This window comes from Aquila chrysaetos, chromosome 5 (genome assembly GCF_900496995.4).
Source record: "Aquila chrysaetos chrysaetos chromosome 5, bAquChr1.4, whole genome shotgun sequence".
Taxonomy (NCBI): Eukaryota; Metazoa; Chordata; class Aves; order Accipitriformes; family Accipitridae; genus Aquila; species Aquila chrysaetos.
Window position 1 is genome coordinate 48,798,268 of NC_044008.1, and position 18,340 is coordinate 48,816,607.

Consider the following 18,340-nt stretch of genomic DNA (forward strand, 5'->3'; position numbering starts at 1 on the left):
GAGGTGTACACAGTAGGTTAGTATTTTAGTTTTTGCCCATGAGGAAAAGTGCAAAGGACACTATTGACTTCAGAAGTAATTGTGCTGAGTTAATGACTTCAGTGTTCTTCCAAATACTGGTCCAAATAGTGAAAAATAGAAAATTATATTTGTTAGATGCCTTCTCTTTAAAGTGTAATTAAAAAAAAAAAAATCAGTGGTTCAAATTTTCATCACCAAGTGCCAGCTCTTGTGCCCATCTCCATTGTAATTTGCATGTTGTGGGGCAGTCTCAGTAGTCAAGGCAAGTTTTAATGAGCAAACAAACTGTTCCTGAGATCTTATGGGTTGCACTCTGTCTGTTCAGGCCACTTCCAATGCATCTTGTTTGACTAACCAGTACCACATATAGCTATCTACAGGTATAGAGAGCAGAAATATCGCAGTCAGTAATAGATCATCATGGTTGCTCTAATTTGCACCAGATGGACAGGCAAATACACAACTAGCCATGGATCAGGGAAGTACAAGTTTAGCCTAAGTTTATCCTTTGCTATTGCTTCCATTTCTGTACTAGGAAGAGACTGGTCTGTGTTATCAGCAACCTATGTACTTCGCCTTTACAACATACAAAGAAATACACATTTGAATACCAAATTTAATACTACTTCTTGGACTGCAGCGTCAAAACATTCTCCTTTGGCATGTAGACTGCATGTATGTCTTCTGATGGGAGGTCCTCCACAGTGAAAAATACAATCCAGTCTCTCTTCCTCCCTCTCCAGGGTTGGGATACTGAGACCAGAGTGTCCGAGCCCTGTCGTCAGTTAAGTTGTAAGCTGCTGAGCATGAGTTAGGGGGACGCTGCTGCACTTTGTTCATCAGTATGACTTTATCACAATTAGCAAACCCTCTTTCATGCCCAGAACTTTAATGTGTAACAGGCTTACATAACGAGATCGTAGTAAAATCCACACCTCCTTTGGTGTGAAATAGCAGCATTGGCTAGGTTAGCAATCCCAAACACAGGTATCTGAGAGTTCAAGACAGGAAAGGCTGTTCTGTTTGATTAGATGCACACAGAGAAAGGGATGAGCTGAGCTGGAAACCAGGTTTACTTAAATTGTCTGCAGATGTTGTGGGATCTTTCTGCAGATGGTTGGTAATGCCAGATACCTGGGTAGGGCAGGTGTCACCTGCAGGCATAGCTTTTAGAGACATTGAATCCCTGTGAAATAAAGGTAGGGGAGCTGTGAGATTAAGATTTGGAACCAAGGCTGAGAATGTCTTTTTTTTTTTTTAATACGAGCAAATTATTTGGGGGGGAAAAAAGGGGGTTTTTTAGTATGAAATAAAAACCTTGCACAGGATGATGCAAAAGGCTACAGAATTAGCATAGAAGGCTCACTGAGAAATGAATCTGTACCTTTTTTTCTCCCTTCCTCTCCCTCTTTTGTACACCTGGCTGATGAATAAGGTTTCTTTTACTCTGTATGAACTGCAGGTTTTAAGGATGTTAATTAAAACCAGTGTTTTGATGCTATTGCACAGGCTACTTAATCAATTAGCTGTATTTGCAAAGCGCTTTTAATGACTAATTACTTCCAAATAATAAGTGGGTTTCTTTTATTAACTTTCAGAAATGGAGGATGCCAAGAGGAGAGAGGAGCCTTGTGTCAGAGCTCAGCAGGCAGCTTCTGATCCTCTCTCATTCTGATTCATCAAGAGCAACCAGGTCAGAGTTCTGACACAGCAGCAGGTTTTGTGTGAAGCAGAGCAGTTACACACGTAATAGCTGTTAGGCTTTGCATTTGGAGGTGTGCTTTTTTTTTTGTCTGTGTGGACTTGGGTTTTGGGTAGGTTAGATGAGACAGCCTGTTCATATTCCTGGGAGCACGTGGTTCAGATACTTAAGCCTGTGGTCAGTTGCGTGTCTGATCTGCTGTGGTATCAGCACTCCGCACTAGCGAGGCAGCTCACATGCTGGTACTGTTGCCCAAGTGGGCAAACAGGAGGATTCCTAAGAGGCTCAAAGTACACCATTCCCTGTTCCTTCCACTCAACACTGCTGCTCACCACCTGTTGTGGTGACAGACCCCAAGAAGCAGATTTGACAGGCTCCAGTTACGCTCCATTTTCCTTTCTGGGAAAGGACAATAGAGTTTCACAGTGCATTAAATGCAAACTGGTGGACATTAGAGAAGGAGGTATTCTTTGTTTAGGTACTAATATCAACACTGTATGATGTCTGACATGAATGATTTCTGGACAGTCAGGCTATTGAACCATCGACAGAGGAGTTAGAAGCAGAGGTATAACAAAAGTACTGGTGAAAATAATGGAGAAATTGCATGGTGGTTTGTGACTAAGAGAGGAAAGAAAACCAGGAGACATATATTCTAGTCTTGGTTGAATAATATTTATTTGACTTATCCATACTAAGCTCATAGAGTGTCTTTCTTGAAAGGAATGAAGTAGAAAGCTCCTAGGGATGTACATGGTGGGTGTCTTTGCAATATAAAGCAAGCAGATACAGAGAGAAACGTTTCAGATCTCAAGAGAGAAGGATGCTGTTATTGTCAGCAGTTGCATACTGTGAAAAGCACACCATAATTCACCGAAGGAGGTATGTTCTTAAACACTTCCCTGAATAGAAATTAAATCATTTAATTAAGGCCTAAGGATCCAATCCTATATTTGGTAGACACAACAGCAGAAAACTGATTAGTACTTGCAGTCCTAAATAGTTGTATTGACTTCAGTTGGATTCTTTGGGAGATTTAGCTCTAACTTTGGTATAAAAAAAATGCAGGACTTGACTTCAAGCACGCTAGAGGTGCAGAATGAAGAGATTGTAAGTGTTGGTCCCCTGTTATTCTGGTGTCATCCACAATGGCATGTAGGAAAAGGGGAGGTTTTGGAGAAACCTTAGAAATAGAAAAAAAATTATAAAAGAATGTATTACCTCTTTTAAGGCATAAAGGAATAGAAGAATATGAATAGAACAATATTCCTTGTGGTGGAAAGTAAAGTCATGTGTTTACATGTCGATACAGTAAGGTTACTGAAGAACTATTCTAACTAATAGTGTAAAAACTCTTACAGACAAGTAGTGGACTAGTTGCTGTGATCTGTTACATCCCTTTGCACCATTCCAGCAGTACCAAAGAGCAAGTAACCTTACAGAAACATGTGGGGATATCTTTTTGAATGCTTGTTTTCTCCTATCCCCTAGACCTTTGTAGTCTTCAACACAGTAAATACATACAGTTATCCCCAGATATCTGACTGGCATACTAGGGTTTTAGACAGCAGTAATTTTAAGCAACTGTGGCCCTTCTCTAAGCTTACTTTATGGTCTCATTTTAGCAAATCATATCCAGGTAAGAAAACTGGACAATTTACTTTTGGAAACTTCTCATTCCAGTAATTCTACTGTTTCATGTGTGGAAGTGCTACTTAGTCCAAGTCCAGAACCCCCTGTTGTTCTATTCATTAATACTATGCCTGGGGGTGCTGCCTTCTACATGAATATGAACTCAATTTCTATTAATGGATATTGTGCATGCTAGACAGTAACCACTTAGCAAAAAAATGGTAACTTGAAAAGCTTGTGTTTCTGAGATTGCAGTCTGCCTGGCTAAGCATAAACCCACTACTTGTTTCATCTAATTGTCCTCTGAAAGAACCACAGATTCCCATTTTCATGAAATCCATGCATGCCAGATTTCAGCCTAAAACACACTTTTACACACAGGTTACAAAGCCTTAGAGACATACTCCCATTGACTACAGCAGTGTGAACTGTGCTCATCTTGGATTTAAGTGCTGCTATTTATAAAAGTTTTGGCACTAGATGCATTCTTTCATTAAGACGTATGTGAAGCAAAAGTAGATGAATGGATCAGAGAGGGTGTAAAGAGAGAATCAGTCCCGCAGGCTTATGAAAGGTTGGATATGAGGAAATGCACAAGAAAACCTTCCATCGTAACTCAGTTGGTTGTTCCCATCTTATAAGAACTTTGAGAGTCTATAAAAACAAGTTGATATTTGATCTCCTTTTGAATTAGTTTGCTTTATAATGGTATAATGCAATAGCTTTGCTGAGTAGAATCTAAAAATCCTCATTCAGTGTCTTGGATTTGACCCACGTATTAATAAAGATTTCATACTGCCCTTGGAAAATGATTATTTAGAACTCTCTTTGTTTCTTTGGAGGGAAAAGAGGTTTATATATTTTCTAGTGCTGGTACATCTCTTTTTCTCTCTCTCCCCCCCCCTTTTTTTTTTTCTTATAATGATAATAACCATGGTGACTTCTGACAGATATGTTCACAGCAGTTTTTCTTTTCACTTTCTAAATAGAAAAATGAAGCTATTACCTCAAAGTAGAAAAGGGATCTTCCCCTGAATCCTGTTGACTAGAGTTCGAACAGTAAAAACATTTTAAAGTCCTGAATGCTTTTAATGAAAAAAAAAAAAGACATGTTGACTTCAACATTATGTTTGTAAGAGACACCATTGCAGAAGATGTCTCAACTGAGCATCATCCAGTGGAAAAATATTTGTCAGGTTTTGCAACTTATTTCATGCTTTTGACCCTCCTCAGAGATGTTCCATGATGTCTAATATTTGAATTCTCTCCTATTTGTTTGAACAAGTGTCCCTCCTTGGAATTTATTCAGTTAGTTTTTAATATGGCAATAGTGAGAAAAATCTTTTTAAAATGTCAGGGGATAATGTGATAGGAACAGTACCTAAAATTGCTCTTTAACATATTGACTTTAAATGCAATGTCAACTTGACTAACAAGTAAATACAGAGTGGATGAGGTAAAAAAATTGCATATTTTGAATATTCAGTATAGCCCTCTCTGCAGTCCACATGGTTAGTATTCGCCCGTCACTGAATTCAAATGCAATAAAAACATAAGGAAGCCCAATGGCAAAAGGCTCATCCTGAGATCAGAGGAATAAAGAGAGGATGGTTGGTAACAACTAGCTTATAACTAATCATAAGGCTTTTTATTCAGGAAAGACGGGGGGGGGGGGGAAATCCAGACACTTGGTTCTCATAAACTTCTAATGATGTATGTTTCTGAAAGACACAGAACTTAATACTTCACTTTCCTAGTATAGCAATCAAACTTTGATTTGTGCTCAGAGAAGATTGTAATTCATTGTTAACAGCCAGTGCTTACTATTAGATACCACAGAATAACCAGGGCTATCTCCTATTACAAAGATCTGTAGGTAAACCCGTCATTCTTCCACTGGAAAAAAAAAAAAAAGTTTATTTTCCTGCTCTAATGCAGTACTTTTGAGGATAGTACATAGTTGATTGTTTCTGTCTCCAAATGTAAAGATTTTTATTATTATTTAGAATCGCACTTCCCTATTTTCTTTGGTTTCTTTCTTCACAAAATAGCTTGATAAGAAACATGAAACTTTGGATTCTGATTTCCTCTTTATAGAAAACCAAAGACCTACCTTGGAAAGAGGTGAATTAATTTTTTACATCATTGACTCACTGGAAAATAATATGGTTTCTGATAACCTTGTCTTTGGTAAAAACAGATTTTCAGTTACCATAGGTAAGAAAACTGGCACTGTCCTGCCATTTAAAGCCCAGATGATTTCACTTTATCTGCCTCTAGTTGTTTCTACTAAAGTTGTATTAAAAATGTAAACTTACAAACTGTTGTTATTTTTGTTCAGCCTAAGTAGCAGCATTAATAGCAGAGCCTCATTTGTGTGATCACATGGTTACTGGCAAACTGCATTTTGGAAAACTTGGACTCTGAACAGCCCTAATTAACAGCAAAATGGAGCCGGAAATTAATTGGCATCAAACTAAGTGGAGAATAGAACTCAGACAATAGAACTTTCTTGCAGTCTGGTTCCTGACTCACAAATCTGTATGCACAACAAATATTTCTTTCTTACGTAGATTAGAATAAGATCTCCACCTGCAGTGTGGATTTTTCCTATCTTTATTTTTTAGAACTTTTCACTAACTTTTTGATGTTTAGTAACCTTTAAGCATAGCCAATAATGTTTTATGTATTTGATTAAACAGTATATTATAACAGGAAAACTAGCTGGGAACTATTTGCTCTTTTTTATTTCTTTAAGTTCTGTTTGGTGTTTCTTTCTTTCCTGAATATATGTTAACATTAAGTTCAAGGCAAGGAAAGAAGCTGGAAATACTGTGGTACAATACTACTTTGGGTGGAAGTCATATCTATGAGAGGAAGTTCAGACCAAAAAACTGATCATTTTAGCTGTTGATTATTTATCTAAAGGCAGTGAAGATTAATCTTCATTGTTTACTGAAGCCAAAGATTTATCATCAAAGTGATCTTAGTTGGCTCAAATTGTCTTGGGACATCTAGGATCTTATTTTCTAACAAACTAACACTTCAGAGGCCTAGAAATTTGTGGTTTGGCATCCATCTATTTGAAGTATAGTTTCCACAGACTTGGTTTGTAGAATTTAGATTGTGATGTGGTCTAACATCAGGCACTAGATGAATGCTTACAGTTGAAAGAGCAAGGGTCTGGGGTTTAGGCGTTACTTTGAACCAGTGATCATCAAATCTAAATTGTTTTATATTTGCTGGCTTTTGACATTTTTTCAGATCCATCCATTCTCTAGCAATTTTGGTGACTTATTGTCACTTCTAATGTAAGCCATTAACCCTGTTGTCTCCACTGCAAAAATTTATAGACTGGCATAATTTCATTCAAAAGCAGTTTTAATAAAAGTCCTAAAGTGCAACATTTCTCTTCTGCTTCATATAAAAACCTGATACTTTGGGGTTTCTTTATGTAGGCACAATTTGAAATTTAGTAGGAAATAGAACTATTGGGAAATTAGTTATAAAGATGGCAGTCTAATACAATCTTGGTTTAAAATTTATGTTATTTCCAGTGATTAAGCGGAGTTTTAGCGTTGCCTGGAGTGCTTCATTCATGGGGAATGATTGAGGAAGTAATTACAGTGAGCTAGCACTTTGACAGTGTCTGCAAACACTAGGATTGTGCTACCAGAATAAAATTACATTTACATCCCAGAAATTATTACCATTTCAGAAGAAAAAAGCTATAGATTGTAGGGAGGAAATACTATAAGCCAATCCACATGTTTAGTCTAATTTTATCCATTTTTAAAAAAAAAAATATAGCCATTTATGTATAGTTATAAGAAATATCTCAATGTATTATCTCAATATATTTCAACAGAGCTATTAGCTATAGCACAATCCCACCTGTTGTAAGAAAGGAGCTACTAGTCTGAAGATTATTTTTAAGATGTTTCTCAGTTTTTTTGAGTCCATCTCATCTTCATTAGAAAGCACAAATGCCTTGAAGAAGAGTCTGCTTTTGGGCAGCCAAAGGGAGAAAGGGAGTCAAGGTTATTGGAAACTAAAAGAAGCAATCCACAAAAATTCTGTAACTTTATCTTCCTCTGATCACCCGAGCACTATGTAATACTCACTTTTCTTTTTTATCAGGGGCAGAGCTAGTACTGATGCCAGTAAGACTCAGCAGTAATCACCCCTTATTTGAATACAGGGATTATTTAGGACCTGAGAGCAGAGGGATTTAGCAGTGGAATTGGTACTTCCCTGCCAGTTTGGTTTGATGAAGCCACACACTTGCTGAAGAAACAGATATTACTTCATTCATTTAAACATAAGCAAGCAGTTTTGGAGGTAATTCTTGCTTTTACGTCAGAAAAGTTCAACCTTATCTGTATGTGGGCAAAATGGATGTTTAAAAGAAAGAAAAAAAACTTCTGGGATGTTGAATCATCCAGATTTGCTGTGGCTGATGAAATCAGCCCTTCCCTGAACACAAGAACTCTGCTCTCTTACTGTGTAAATGTTGGATGCAGCCAGGCACCATAATGCAACAATGGGCCATTAAATGAGGCACTTCTAAAAAGGTCATTTTTTAACAAATCACTATGCTTTCACTGTGGAGAAAACTAATTATAATAAATATAGTGGCCATAAATTTGTTTTTATAACCCCTTGCCTTCAATCTAGAATAAATTAGTCATCATCATAACAGGTTATGATACTAAGATTTATGGCCTAACTTTATCCCCAGTGTTATTTCAGTGTTATACCGGGACTGACTTTGATCTAAGCGTCCATCCCATGAATTATCGAAAGTGGGGAGGCACCTTCTTCCTTTACATTATTAATTGCACTGTATTGCCTCCACCTAGAGAAAATCTGTCTTTTTTACTGTGGTTGCTCTTATTCTTTCAGCATTCTTTCCACTGTGCTTGTGAACTTTTCCACTACACCACGTCATTTTGCCTTTAAGGTAAAGGCCCTGTGATTAAAAATTCACATCCCTGAGCTTTCTCTATGAAGTAGTTCAGAAGTAGAAGTTTGAGGTGCACTGCTGCACCATTCATAGCTGAATTCTTCCTACCTGTCACCTGAAAAAATGTCAGTAGACTCAGTACTTCAGTGCTTGTTTGACAGAAGTCTTTGTCCCCTTTTGTTGTACCAAAAAAGCTTTTTGCTGATCTTCAAGAGCAGAGGGCAGAAGAAGGATGACCTTCTAGCCTGCCTGAAAGCAAACTGCTTTGGACCAGTTGGGATTACAGGTGTTTAGTTCCCTATGTTTGTCCCTTTTTGTGACTCAGCACCTTGCAGAAGTCTTTCTACACAGATGCGCAGGAGAGTAATGAGTGGTTCAGACAGCGGCAAGTAAGACTCAACTTTTTTCCAAAATGGATCGTCCTGGCTGTAGAATCTGCTATCCTTAGTGAGGATTTACGTTATATTTCCGCTGCTGCTTTTCAAGTGCATCTGTTTAGAAAGCAGTATTTCCTATGAACATTTTCAAGAAGGATTGTTTTCTTTCATAGTTTTATATTTTAAAAAATGTAGTTTCTTAAACGAAGTGTGGGGTTTTTTTAACTGCGAACTTTCTTACAAAACAGTTATCATAAATGTTTTCTTGTCCATAAAGAGGCTTGAATGGAAACTTTCTATTATCTCTGCTTATAAAGTATCTGCTTTATTCTGGGTTGGTATAGATCTGGAGAGCAAAACAGATGATAGGACAAAATTGCATTTCTACTATTATTATCAATTATATAATGCTAGCTGCCAATTTTGAGCAACGCAAATGAACATATGGCAATCTATCTCTAACAGCCATAAGAAACAGAAATTTGGTAGTTAAGAATACTGGGTGAAACTCTGCTCTGTAACAATAGCATGACAGCTTTGAAGTCATTACAGTGAACTGCAGGAAAATTATTCCCTTTTAGATTTCATAATCTGAGTATTACATTAAGTGTGGATATTACAGAACCATCTTAAATAAGTCGTTTTTGTTAATATGCAGATTTTCTGTATAAATCTGTCTTCTCTGCAAAGAGTGTTAAACATACTTTTAATAATTAACACATGATTACACCAAAGCAAAAACTACATAGATTTATAGGTTTGTTTATTCTAACTTTATGGAACTACTAAGATGATTTATTTTTTCCTTCCTTTGAAAACATGCGAAGGAGTAGGAGAAGTATTTTTGTTTCATAACCTATTTAGCCCAGCCTACACTACATGCCCAAATCAGTTCTATCTGAGCATTTTGCTTAACACTTTTACTCCTTTCATGATTTTCCTGGGACCTTTGCCACTATGTTGATTAATATGTCAAACCAAATGTTGTGAGTGAGACTTTTGCTACCTGGAGTGTGAGACATACTGGCACAAGTTGCAGAAATGAACTTTAAAGTTCAGATGGTTTATTAGCTTTTTTTGTGGAAGTGAAATAGCAAGATGTGGTGGTGAGGAGGAGACTCATTTGACCAAATTATCCGTCAACCAATGCTGGGCAAAAGCAGACCCACAGATGACAGCTACTGCTACTATGAATGTTAAGCCTATCACTGTAAGTCACACAGAAGAAAATCCAATGGGAAGAAGACCCTAACATACAGGACTGCAGTTAAGATCTTTTAATTAAATTTAAAGATTTTCTTCTTCATGGGAAAGGATATAATTAGCTATTTTCTGACAATATTTGACCTGCAGATGCTTGCATCAGCAGACAGAGGAGTGCATTGAGAAGTACTAGTAGATTATAATTATGAGATTTTGAGAACCATTATTTATGTGACATCTTGTTTTCTAACTGCTGAGATAATAAGATAGTAAACAAGTATCAGCATCTTATGTAATAATAAAGACATGTTTTAAATTGGTGGTCAGAATCTAGGGCTGGCTTGAGGAAAGCAGCTGCCACATGTTCATTGCACCGTTACTGTCCTTGCAACTGGTACCAACTGTACTCCAAATTAGAAAGCAGCCAAAATGAATATTATGAAGTAATGTAGTGAAGATATGTCTGCATTAACCTTAAGGAGACCCTAATTAAAGCAGTATGGCCAATGCATAACTCTTTATGCCCCTTCTAACTTCAGTGAAGTTAAATCAGAAGTGATTTTGGTTCCTGAGCTTTAGGCACCCAAGTCACATTCTAATTCTGTCTAGTTCTGCAAGTAAGCCTGTTATGTCATTTCAAATTGGCACTACATACTAATCTCTTCAGTCTCTTTGTGCTGTAGAGGCAGGTGCCAAGACCTGGATCCCCAGTCGGTGCATATAGCATAAAGCCAGCAGGGAATAGAGTGTAGCTAAATAGGTGGAGAAACTAGGTATGTATCCCTCAGCACAACGGGACAGGGTGTTCTCCTTTTTATGAATCGGAGATTCACTACCAAACCCATTAATTTGTACATATCTTCATTTGTATCCTGTCTTAGTAGGTATCAGTAGCCATTTGACCCCCATCACAACTATGGGTCTCATATATCCATCCAGTGTGAAGGGGAAAAATCCCAAAGCTATTCTGAATTATTCTTGCAGGAACTGCTGTACAGTAGTGGAAAGCATTAGAAAGATTTTGCTCTAGAGAAATGAAAACTGCGTTTCATCATCTCTGAACTACTCACTTTAGAGACAAGAAAGTATGCCGCACTCAGAGAATGCCAAAAGCAGATGTATTCCAAAGCAGGATATCTTCCAAGGAATCAAGTGATTAATGTAGCAGAGGTTGCTGTTGATTCCTGTGTATGTTGGAAATGCTTTGAAATGAGCTAGATTTAAGCAGGTACACTAATGGTTTTATTCTAAGTGCTTGAAAAAGGAGGTGGTTTGTTTACTGAATAAATTTGCAGCTACTGTCATTTTAATCCTGAAAAACTGGTTTGGGAAAGGTACCTGGCCCTTCCAATGTGCAGATATAAAATGTGAAGAAGCAATAACAGACACCTTCTCCTTTCAGCAGGGATAATCTAAAAGCGAAGCCTCTTTTTGGAAGGCTTCTGAAGACAGAAGCATTACAAGACAAATTTGTTATCTTGTTTTGTTCTCAAATGCCTGGGTAAGAGTATTACAGTCTCCTCATCTGGATTTCCAATCTGGTGAGAGGTTTCAAGCTTTCGTAATTAGAGTTTCTCTCTGTAAAAAAAAAAAAAAAAGAAAAAAAAAAAGGTAGCTACTATACAATCTCAAGTATAAAACTGAAGCAAAACTACAGCTCTGAAGCTGCTCTAGTAGACAACTGCTTGGCTCTTAGACACACTAGTCCAAGACAGAGCTCAGAAGTCTACTGCTGCATTGGTCAGTTTTTGCACAACTCCTGTCTGCTGTATCTGCTTCTTGATGGGATCAGTAACTAGCTGCCAGCGGAAAAAAAAAAAAATCAGAGTTTTTCAGGGCTTTTACTTTGCCCTTACTGTTGCCTGTCCGCAGCTTTGATTTGTATAGAGAAGCCATCCTATGGCCGTACTGTTCTCTAGCAGTGAGAATGTTACAGGCAACCACAACAGTAGTATTCAAATAAACTAGTGAGAACACATCTGTGGATTTTTATGAGCAAACAAATCACTCAGGATATGCTTTTTGCCCAAATACAGAGATCAGTGTAAAACACACATGTATGCGGTTAAGGGATTGTTTTCAATCTCTGCCTAAGGGCCCAGATCAGCACGTACTATCTGTGTATGGACGTAACCTCCATTTAATTTGAGCAAGAGCTGTGAAACAGATAACTTTTCAGTTAGTTGAGTTAGTTTTCATGCATTTGTACTACAGCAATTTTACAGTGTCTGTAAACTTAGGCTAAAGGAATACAAAGACTAGTAGGAGCCATTAACTTAGTACTGTTGCCTTCTCCATGGCCAGAGAGAGAACAAAACCAAAAGTTCACGAGTCTTTTCTGGGGGCTGAGAATAATATATTAGCAAAAGTGCTAAACGATGTAGTCAAATAAGATCCTAATCTGAATTTGACAGTTACATTAAAATTGTAAAACATTTAAAGTATTACCTATATGTAATGTTCAAAGGGTTTGTGACACTAGCTTTTAATAGCTATTCGAATGTATAGTTTTCTCTTGCACAAATGCAACCACAAGCAAATTCTGAACTGAAGGTCATGAACATTTGGCAACAAAGCATTTTAAATTAAGATTATCTTTTTCAAATATTTAGAGCATGTGTTATGTGCTGGTTTCCATGAGTCATTTCCTTAACCAATTAAGGACAAATTTTGAAATGTTGCATTCAAATGTAGAACTTGAAATCATTACAGTTTGTTAATTGTGTGTTCTCTGTTAGATAACCTTGCAACCCTGGAAATCTCTTATACACCATGTTTTCAAGATTATGTAGTGAAAACTGGCACACTTTCATGACCCATCATTTGAATGAATACTGATCTCTTGGGATCCTACAACTCCTGTAGTAGCCAAGGTGTTTCTAAATCTGCAGAGTCTAGATGGTTATTGGTCACTGTATCTACCTCCTGATTTCTCAGGCATGCATTCATGCCTGCATCACATGCACATCTAATATCTTTTTTAGCCTGCAAGCACTGCAGGCTTGCTTCCTAGAACCAGTCTTACAGCTCTCTGAAATTGCTACTTGCTTAAACGTTATTTGTCAAACTTGTTTAATAAGAACTGCCAAAGTTTTGTCTTCTAATTTTTTAGAGATCATATGGCAGAAGAATATTGAACAGAAACAAAGGAATCTCTTAGTGACTTGGTTTTGAAATGTAAAATCAGTTCCAGGACTGTGGAAAGCAAAAAGCTACTGATCTCAGATCATAGCTATCTGAATTCTGAATTTGAACTAAATTGTTAGGAGACAGCCTTGCCAAACTGCTTTCCTGATCTTGCTTTTAAATATGGTATAATCTCTGTGGCTTAAAGATGTGCTCTTTTGGCAAGGTAACTGTCCTTCAGGCAGTTGCTTGTTTCCACCATGGAAATGGCAAACTTCAGCTCTGACAGTGAGTAAAATAAGCATGATGTGAGCACTAAGGGTCTAATTTTCTAGCTTCATTCTCAACTAGGATGCCTGACTAACAATATAACCAAGCACAAGAATGGGAATTCCTCTACCTTGCTCTGTGAAGATTCCTTGAGAGGGGAGATTTTTTTATCCAGCAGACCACGCACATCCACAGAGGACCCCTGCGAATGGTGTGCTGAAAGGGTAAAAGAACCACAAGAACATCTTTAGGCTGCGGTAATGGTCATAGAAACAAGAGAGGGTAATAATATCCCTTCCAGATACCAACCCTCCCCCACAGTTATATGGTTGTGTGAAAGGGTTGACTCCTCAATACAGAGATTTAATTTTCTAACCTTGTTGTTGCATCAGGGAGCCAGCCAGCTTAGCATTTGTTTTGTGATCAGAGAAGGTACTGGAACAGGTTCCACTTTACAATGAGTATCTTTTTTTTGACTGTCAGGTCTTTGGTAAGAGTATTTGCAAAGCAACAATAAAAATTAAAGTGCACTCTAATACTCTGTACTCACTGTTAACTTCTGAAATATTGTTATGCATTAATTTTAACACTTACCAAAATCTTGGATGCCAGAAAATGATAAAATGCTGTTGATGTTATACCAGAGCTTCCCACAAATTGGTTCTTGGTGTGGAACAGCCTGCTTCACTCGCTTCCTGATCCAGCATCCACCCACAGTGCTTTTCTTCTAAAGGGAACAAACAGCTGGAAAACACACAAATGTTATTCTGTTTAAAATTCAAGTTAAATTTAACCAGTTGTCTGTGCTCTCAGACAGCTTCAGATTGAGGAAAAATAGGCTAGAGTACAGGACTAACGCTGAGTTTGAGGAGAAATTTCAAAAGAAAAGAGGTATTTAATTTTTAAGTGAGTATTTGTAGTAGCTTTCTAATTTTCCCACTCAAATAATGCCTAGCAGCTGCTGGTACAATGGTAATAAATATATACATCAGCCATTTTGCTGATACACTTTAAAATGCTTTACAAATAGTAATATGCTGTTATTCAGAAAACAGAGCCACAAAGAAGCCAAGTGATTTATCTAAAACCTCATTTCATGTCTTGAATATCATTGGCCTTTTCATTGCTATGCCCTTATTGACCAGAACTGCTTCTGGTCAAACTGCACAATTTTGGCTTAAGCAAAATTCAATGCTGTATAGGGTCTGCCAGCATATACACACTGCAGCACCTATGACTTTGATGTACAGGGTCAAGAAAGGCCCTCTGTCTCATGTAACACTTTAGCAGGACAGCAAACCATGGGGGATGCAGGAAAAGCCAAGTGGACTGTATATTTTACACCTGATGCCTGGTCTAGAAAAGGACTGCGTATCAACCTCATTTTAGGGCAATGTCTCCTCTTTTTTCACAGCTAGTGGTGCAATGTGTGTACTAAACACTGTGGGCAGTTTGTGGGTAAGTGGGTTTTTCCAGCCTACGTTCTACTTATCAATCTGGACATTTGCCAGAGAATTTGCTTTGATTGCAGAAGGCCTAAGAAGACAGAATAAATCTGAGCAATTCGTCAGTTGACCTGAAGAGGACACTACTCCTAGTGATTCTTAGAAGCCCTGTAAGTTAGTAGCGGTATGTGTTAGAAGATTTGCTCAGGCCAGAAAACTCCCAAACAGCTAAAGTAGCTACTCATAGTACTAAAGAATCAGAAAGAAGACAGAATACTGGGATATGTCCAAATTCATTAATTGGGAAAAGAAAAAAAAAAAAACCCAAACTAAAAAAACCAAAACCAAATTGATGCAATATTTTGCACCAGAAAATCACTATAATGACAAATGACAACCCTGTAGCCTGTAAAATCTGCTAACAAACTGTCTGCTGTGGTTGTTATTAAAACTAAACTTATGATCCATGATTATTTAACCATTAAACATAAGTGGGGGCTAAACTGGATATCTGTGTCAGACGATATTTCAGTGCTGTCTGGACTGAGAAAATTACTCATCAAGTTTGATTTCTGATGCCTCCCTTCTCTGAAGATTAGCTCCCTAAGTAGTTTACAGGCATTTAGAAAGATTCCTTCCTCTCTCCCTTTGTGTCCTCTTTCTCTTCAGTAGTTACACTGTAATCTTTCTTTAAATTTAATCTGTAGACCTTTAAAAATGGCTTATGTAGAATAGCTGTGCTGCGGTGAGGTGACTGACAGCAGAGCAATTCTACATTGCGAGAGGACCATCCCTCTTACTTGTGTGTAATTATTCTTGTCCAGGTGAAATTTCCTGGACCTATAGCAGCAACAGTGTAGGCCCCTCCATCAGTCAAGTTGTTTGAATATATGGGTATTTTTGCCAGAGTTACAATCAGCTAAAATAAAGTTAAGAAAAAGGCACATTGAAGTGAGATAGTAGTTGGCACATTAGAGTTTCCTTTTGATTGATATATGATAAATTTTTTATTGTCAAGAAAATTGTTTACACCATTTGACTAATGGGTTGAATGGTCTGTTTAAGAGAGAAAATAGACACATATGGCAATGGAAAGAAGCTCTTATTTTGTTGGATTACTGCCCACGTATCAACAAAATGCTGCATATGTCTTTAGTTCCAGCCTCAACTGGCTTCCACCATAGCCAACAAGAGTTGAAAATGGTGAGAGTGGTTATGGCAAGAATGGAGCATTACCTACCGAGACCAACAAACTACACGGGTACTGTGCATTTTCTCTTTATTCCTGCTCTTAGAATGGGGTGAAGTAAGGTCAATATATGTTCTGTTAATTCATGCATGGATCCACACCAGTTGATTTCTTTGTAGAGGCTACTGCTTTTTCTGCTGCTAGCAAATATCCCATTAGCAAAAAAGTCCAGAGCTGACCTTCAGATAATGAGGTTGCAAACGTAAACCCAAATCCCTCTTCCACCGATGTATGAAAAAATGTCATATTAAGTACTAATTGCATAATATGAAAGCACTTGCAAGTAACAGGATGGGTAGATTTTTTAGATAGCTCAGGGGTTTACTGGCCTACTTAATATAACAAAAATACTGGAGAATGATTTTTAATTTTTTTTCCCCTCCCTGAATCAGGAAAAACATATTAGTAACTTGTATTACCTGGCTCAGTGGCAGTGCCAACTCTTTGCTGATCTCAGCCGCCTTTTAGTAGGGCAAACAGGAGACTGGAGAGGGTTCTCACCAATACAGTTATGTTCTGCTGCAGACTTATCTGCTGAGACCTGAGATGGACTGACAATGACTCTCTCCACAGGTCACTTAACAACAGGGTAACAATTTTCAGACGGAGCTAACCTGAGTAGCTCTGAGCAAGTAGCTTGGAGGAGAAAGTATCTGTCTGCACTATATTACACCCTTAAACCATTCAGATTTGTCTCCAATTTCTGTATAGCAATCATCCAAATTACAGAGCAAAAGCTTTTGTGAATAATGTGCAAAGTACAGCCAGGATTCTTTTAAAAATCTAACAGTCAATAAAGTATTAATGCTTTCTGGAATGAAGTTGGCCCTCTATATATCATTGATCCTTTATTAATGATTTCATTTTAAATACTGCTATCCTGATTCACAAAGGAAGCATTTTCCATTTTCCATCGCTCTTCTGTTAAATATCCAAAGGGAGAATTTTCTGCTTACAGAAAAAGTAATTTCACAGATGACCACAATTGCTGAGGGCCAGATTCAGAAAATGATAATCTTTTTTGAAAGTTCCTGTCCTTGTTCATTAGCCATACACAGCAAAAGATGAAGCAAGCTGTATGAAACATTGTAATTGGGTGTCTCCCACTGATGCCACATTAATATGTCATTAGACTAATATCTTTTACTGACACACAGATATGGTTTTCAGAAGAGATCTGGAAGCCTGACAAGCTGGATATTGTATTTTTACAGACTAAAATGATTTATACATTTCTTATTTAAAAATTTCTTAATTTGCAGGGTGCCTTAAAATCTGACTGAGATCCTACCATGTCATCACACCACTATAGAGAGCAGGTTGCCAAAAATACTTGTGGTTCCGTGGGACACAATGGTGGTAGTGCTAATGAGAAGTCCAAGCAAAATAGTACAAAGACCTCATACTCTAAGCCTTGAAATAGAGTACCCTATATTCCCTGCAAGTGGGTTGTCTGCAACATAACAGCTGTATGTATTGCATGTGTATGGTCATTACTTTCTTTACATGAGGACACACTTATCAGAGAAATTTAACTTTCTCTTTCAGGTCATCAGGCAACTTGCACTCTTACATGAAGACATAACCCAAAATTCAAGCACCTTGTTTTAGTCCATTTGAAGCCTTTCTACCAGTTTGATGAAAAAGTGGACCAGAGGTATAGTGTATGAACTGTGAATTTGTTAGATTTCTTTCTAGTATGGGAATACTTGCTTTAAGTCTTACGTTAGTCAGAAATGCTCTCAGAGCAGGCAGTTCAAGGTTTATGCCTGCTGTTCCTTTCTCACAAACAAATCTCAATGGGAAAAGTGTTCAAAGTAGATTTTTGTCTCTCTTTTTTTTTTTTTTTTTTTTTAGATGAATGGCAGATGGAGAACCTCTTTTCAAGTGAACTTGGAGCAGACACTGTCTTGGAGAGAAGAAAGAAAAAAGAGAGAACTGCAAAGAAAGTTTGCAAGCCCTATGCTCCTGAAGGGCTGCCTGCTCTTCCTTTTAGCAGCATACGAGGTGAGTTCTGTTTGAAAGATTTTGGCATATCTTTATGCTGAAGAGCTATGTGTCGCTAAGCAACATTTAGCAGTGTGTAAGTAACCACATGGAAGTTGCCTTTGGTACTTTTCATAGCTGTGTCTGCTCTCATCACAGATTCTGTTAGTAAGATAAAAGATCCTTCTACGAGTTGATACAGGATCAAGGTGTATACTGAGAATGGTATAGAGATCAGAAGCTGAGCTCTTTCAAAGCTAAATGGGCCATAGCAAAGACTACAAGCTAAACGAAACATAGGACTTGATCGAAAAACCATGTAAGTGTTCTCTATGAACTGTCATCCCTGATGCAACTGTGATA

General features: G+C 37.6%; 1 long non-coding RNA gene across 1 annotated transcript in view; it reads left to right on the forward strand.

Moving 5' to 3' along the window:
- Nucleotides 1–18,073, forward strand: part of LOC115341622 — a 298,778-nt gene extending 280,705 nt beyond the window's left edge. The window contains exons 6-7 of the long non-coding RNA XR_003923462.2: nt 1,620–1,714; nt 17,849–18,073. This is a non-coding gene — a long non-coding RNA (uncharacterized LOC115341622). The remainder of the gene's footprint in view (nt 1–1,619; nt 1,715–17,848) is intronic.
- Nucleotides 18,074–18,340: the final 267 nt, after the last annotated feature.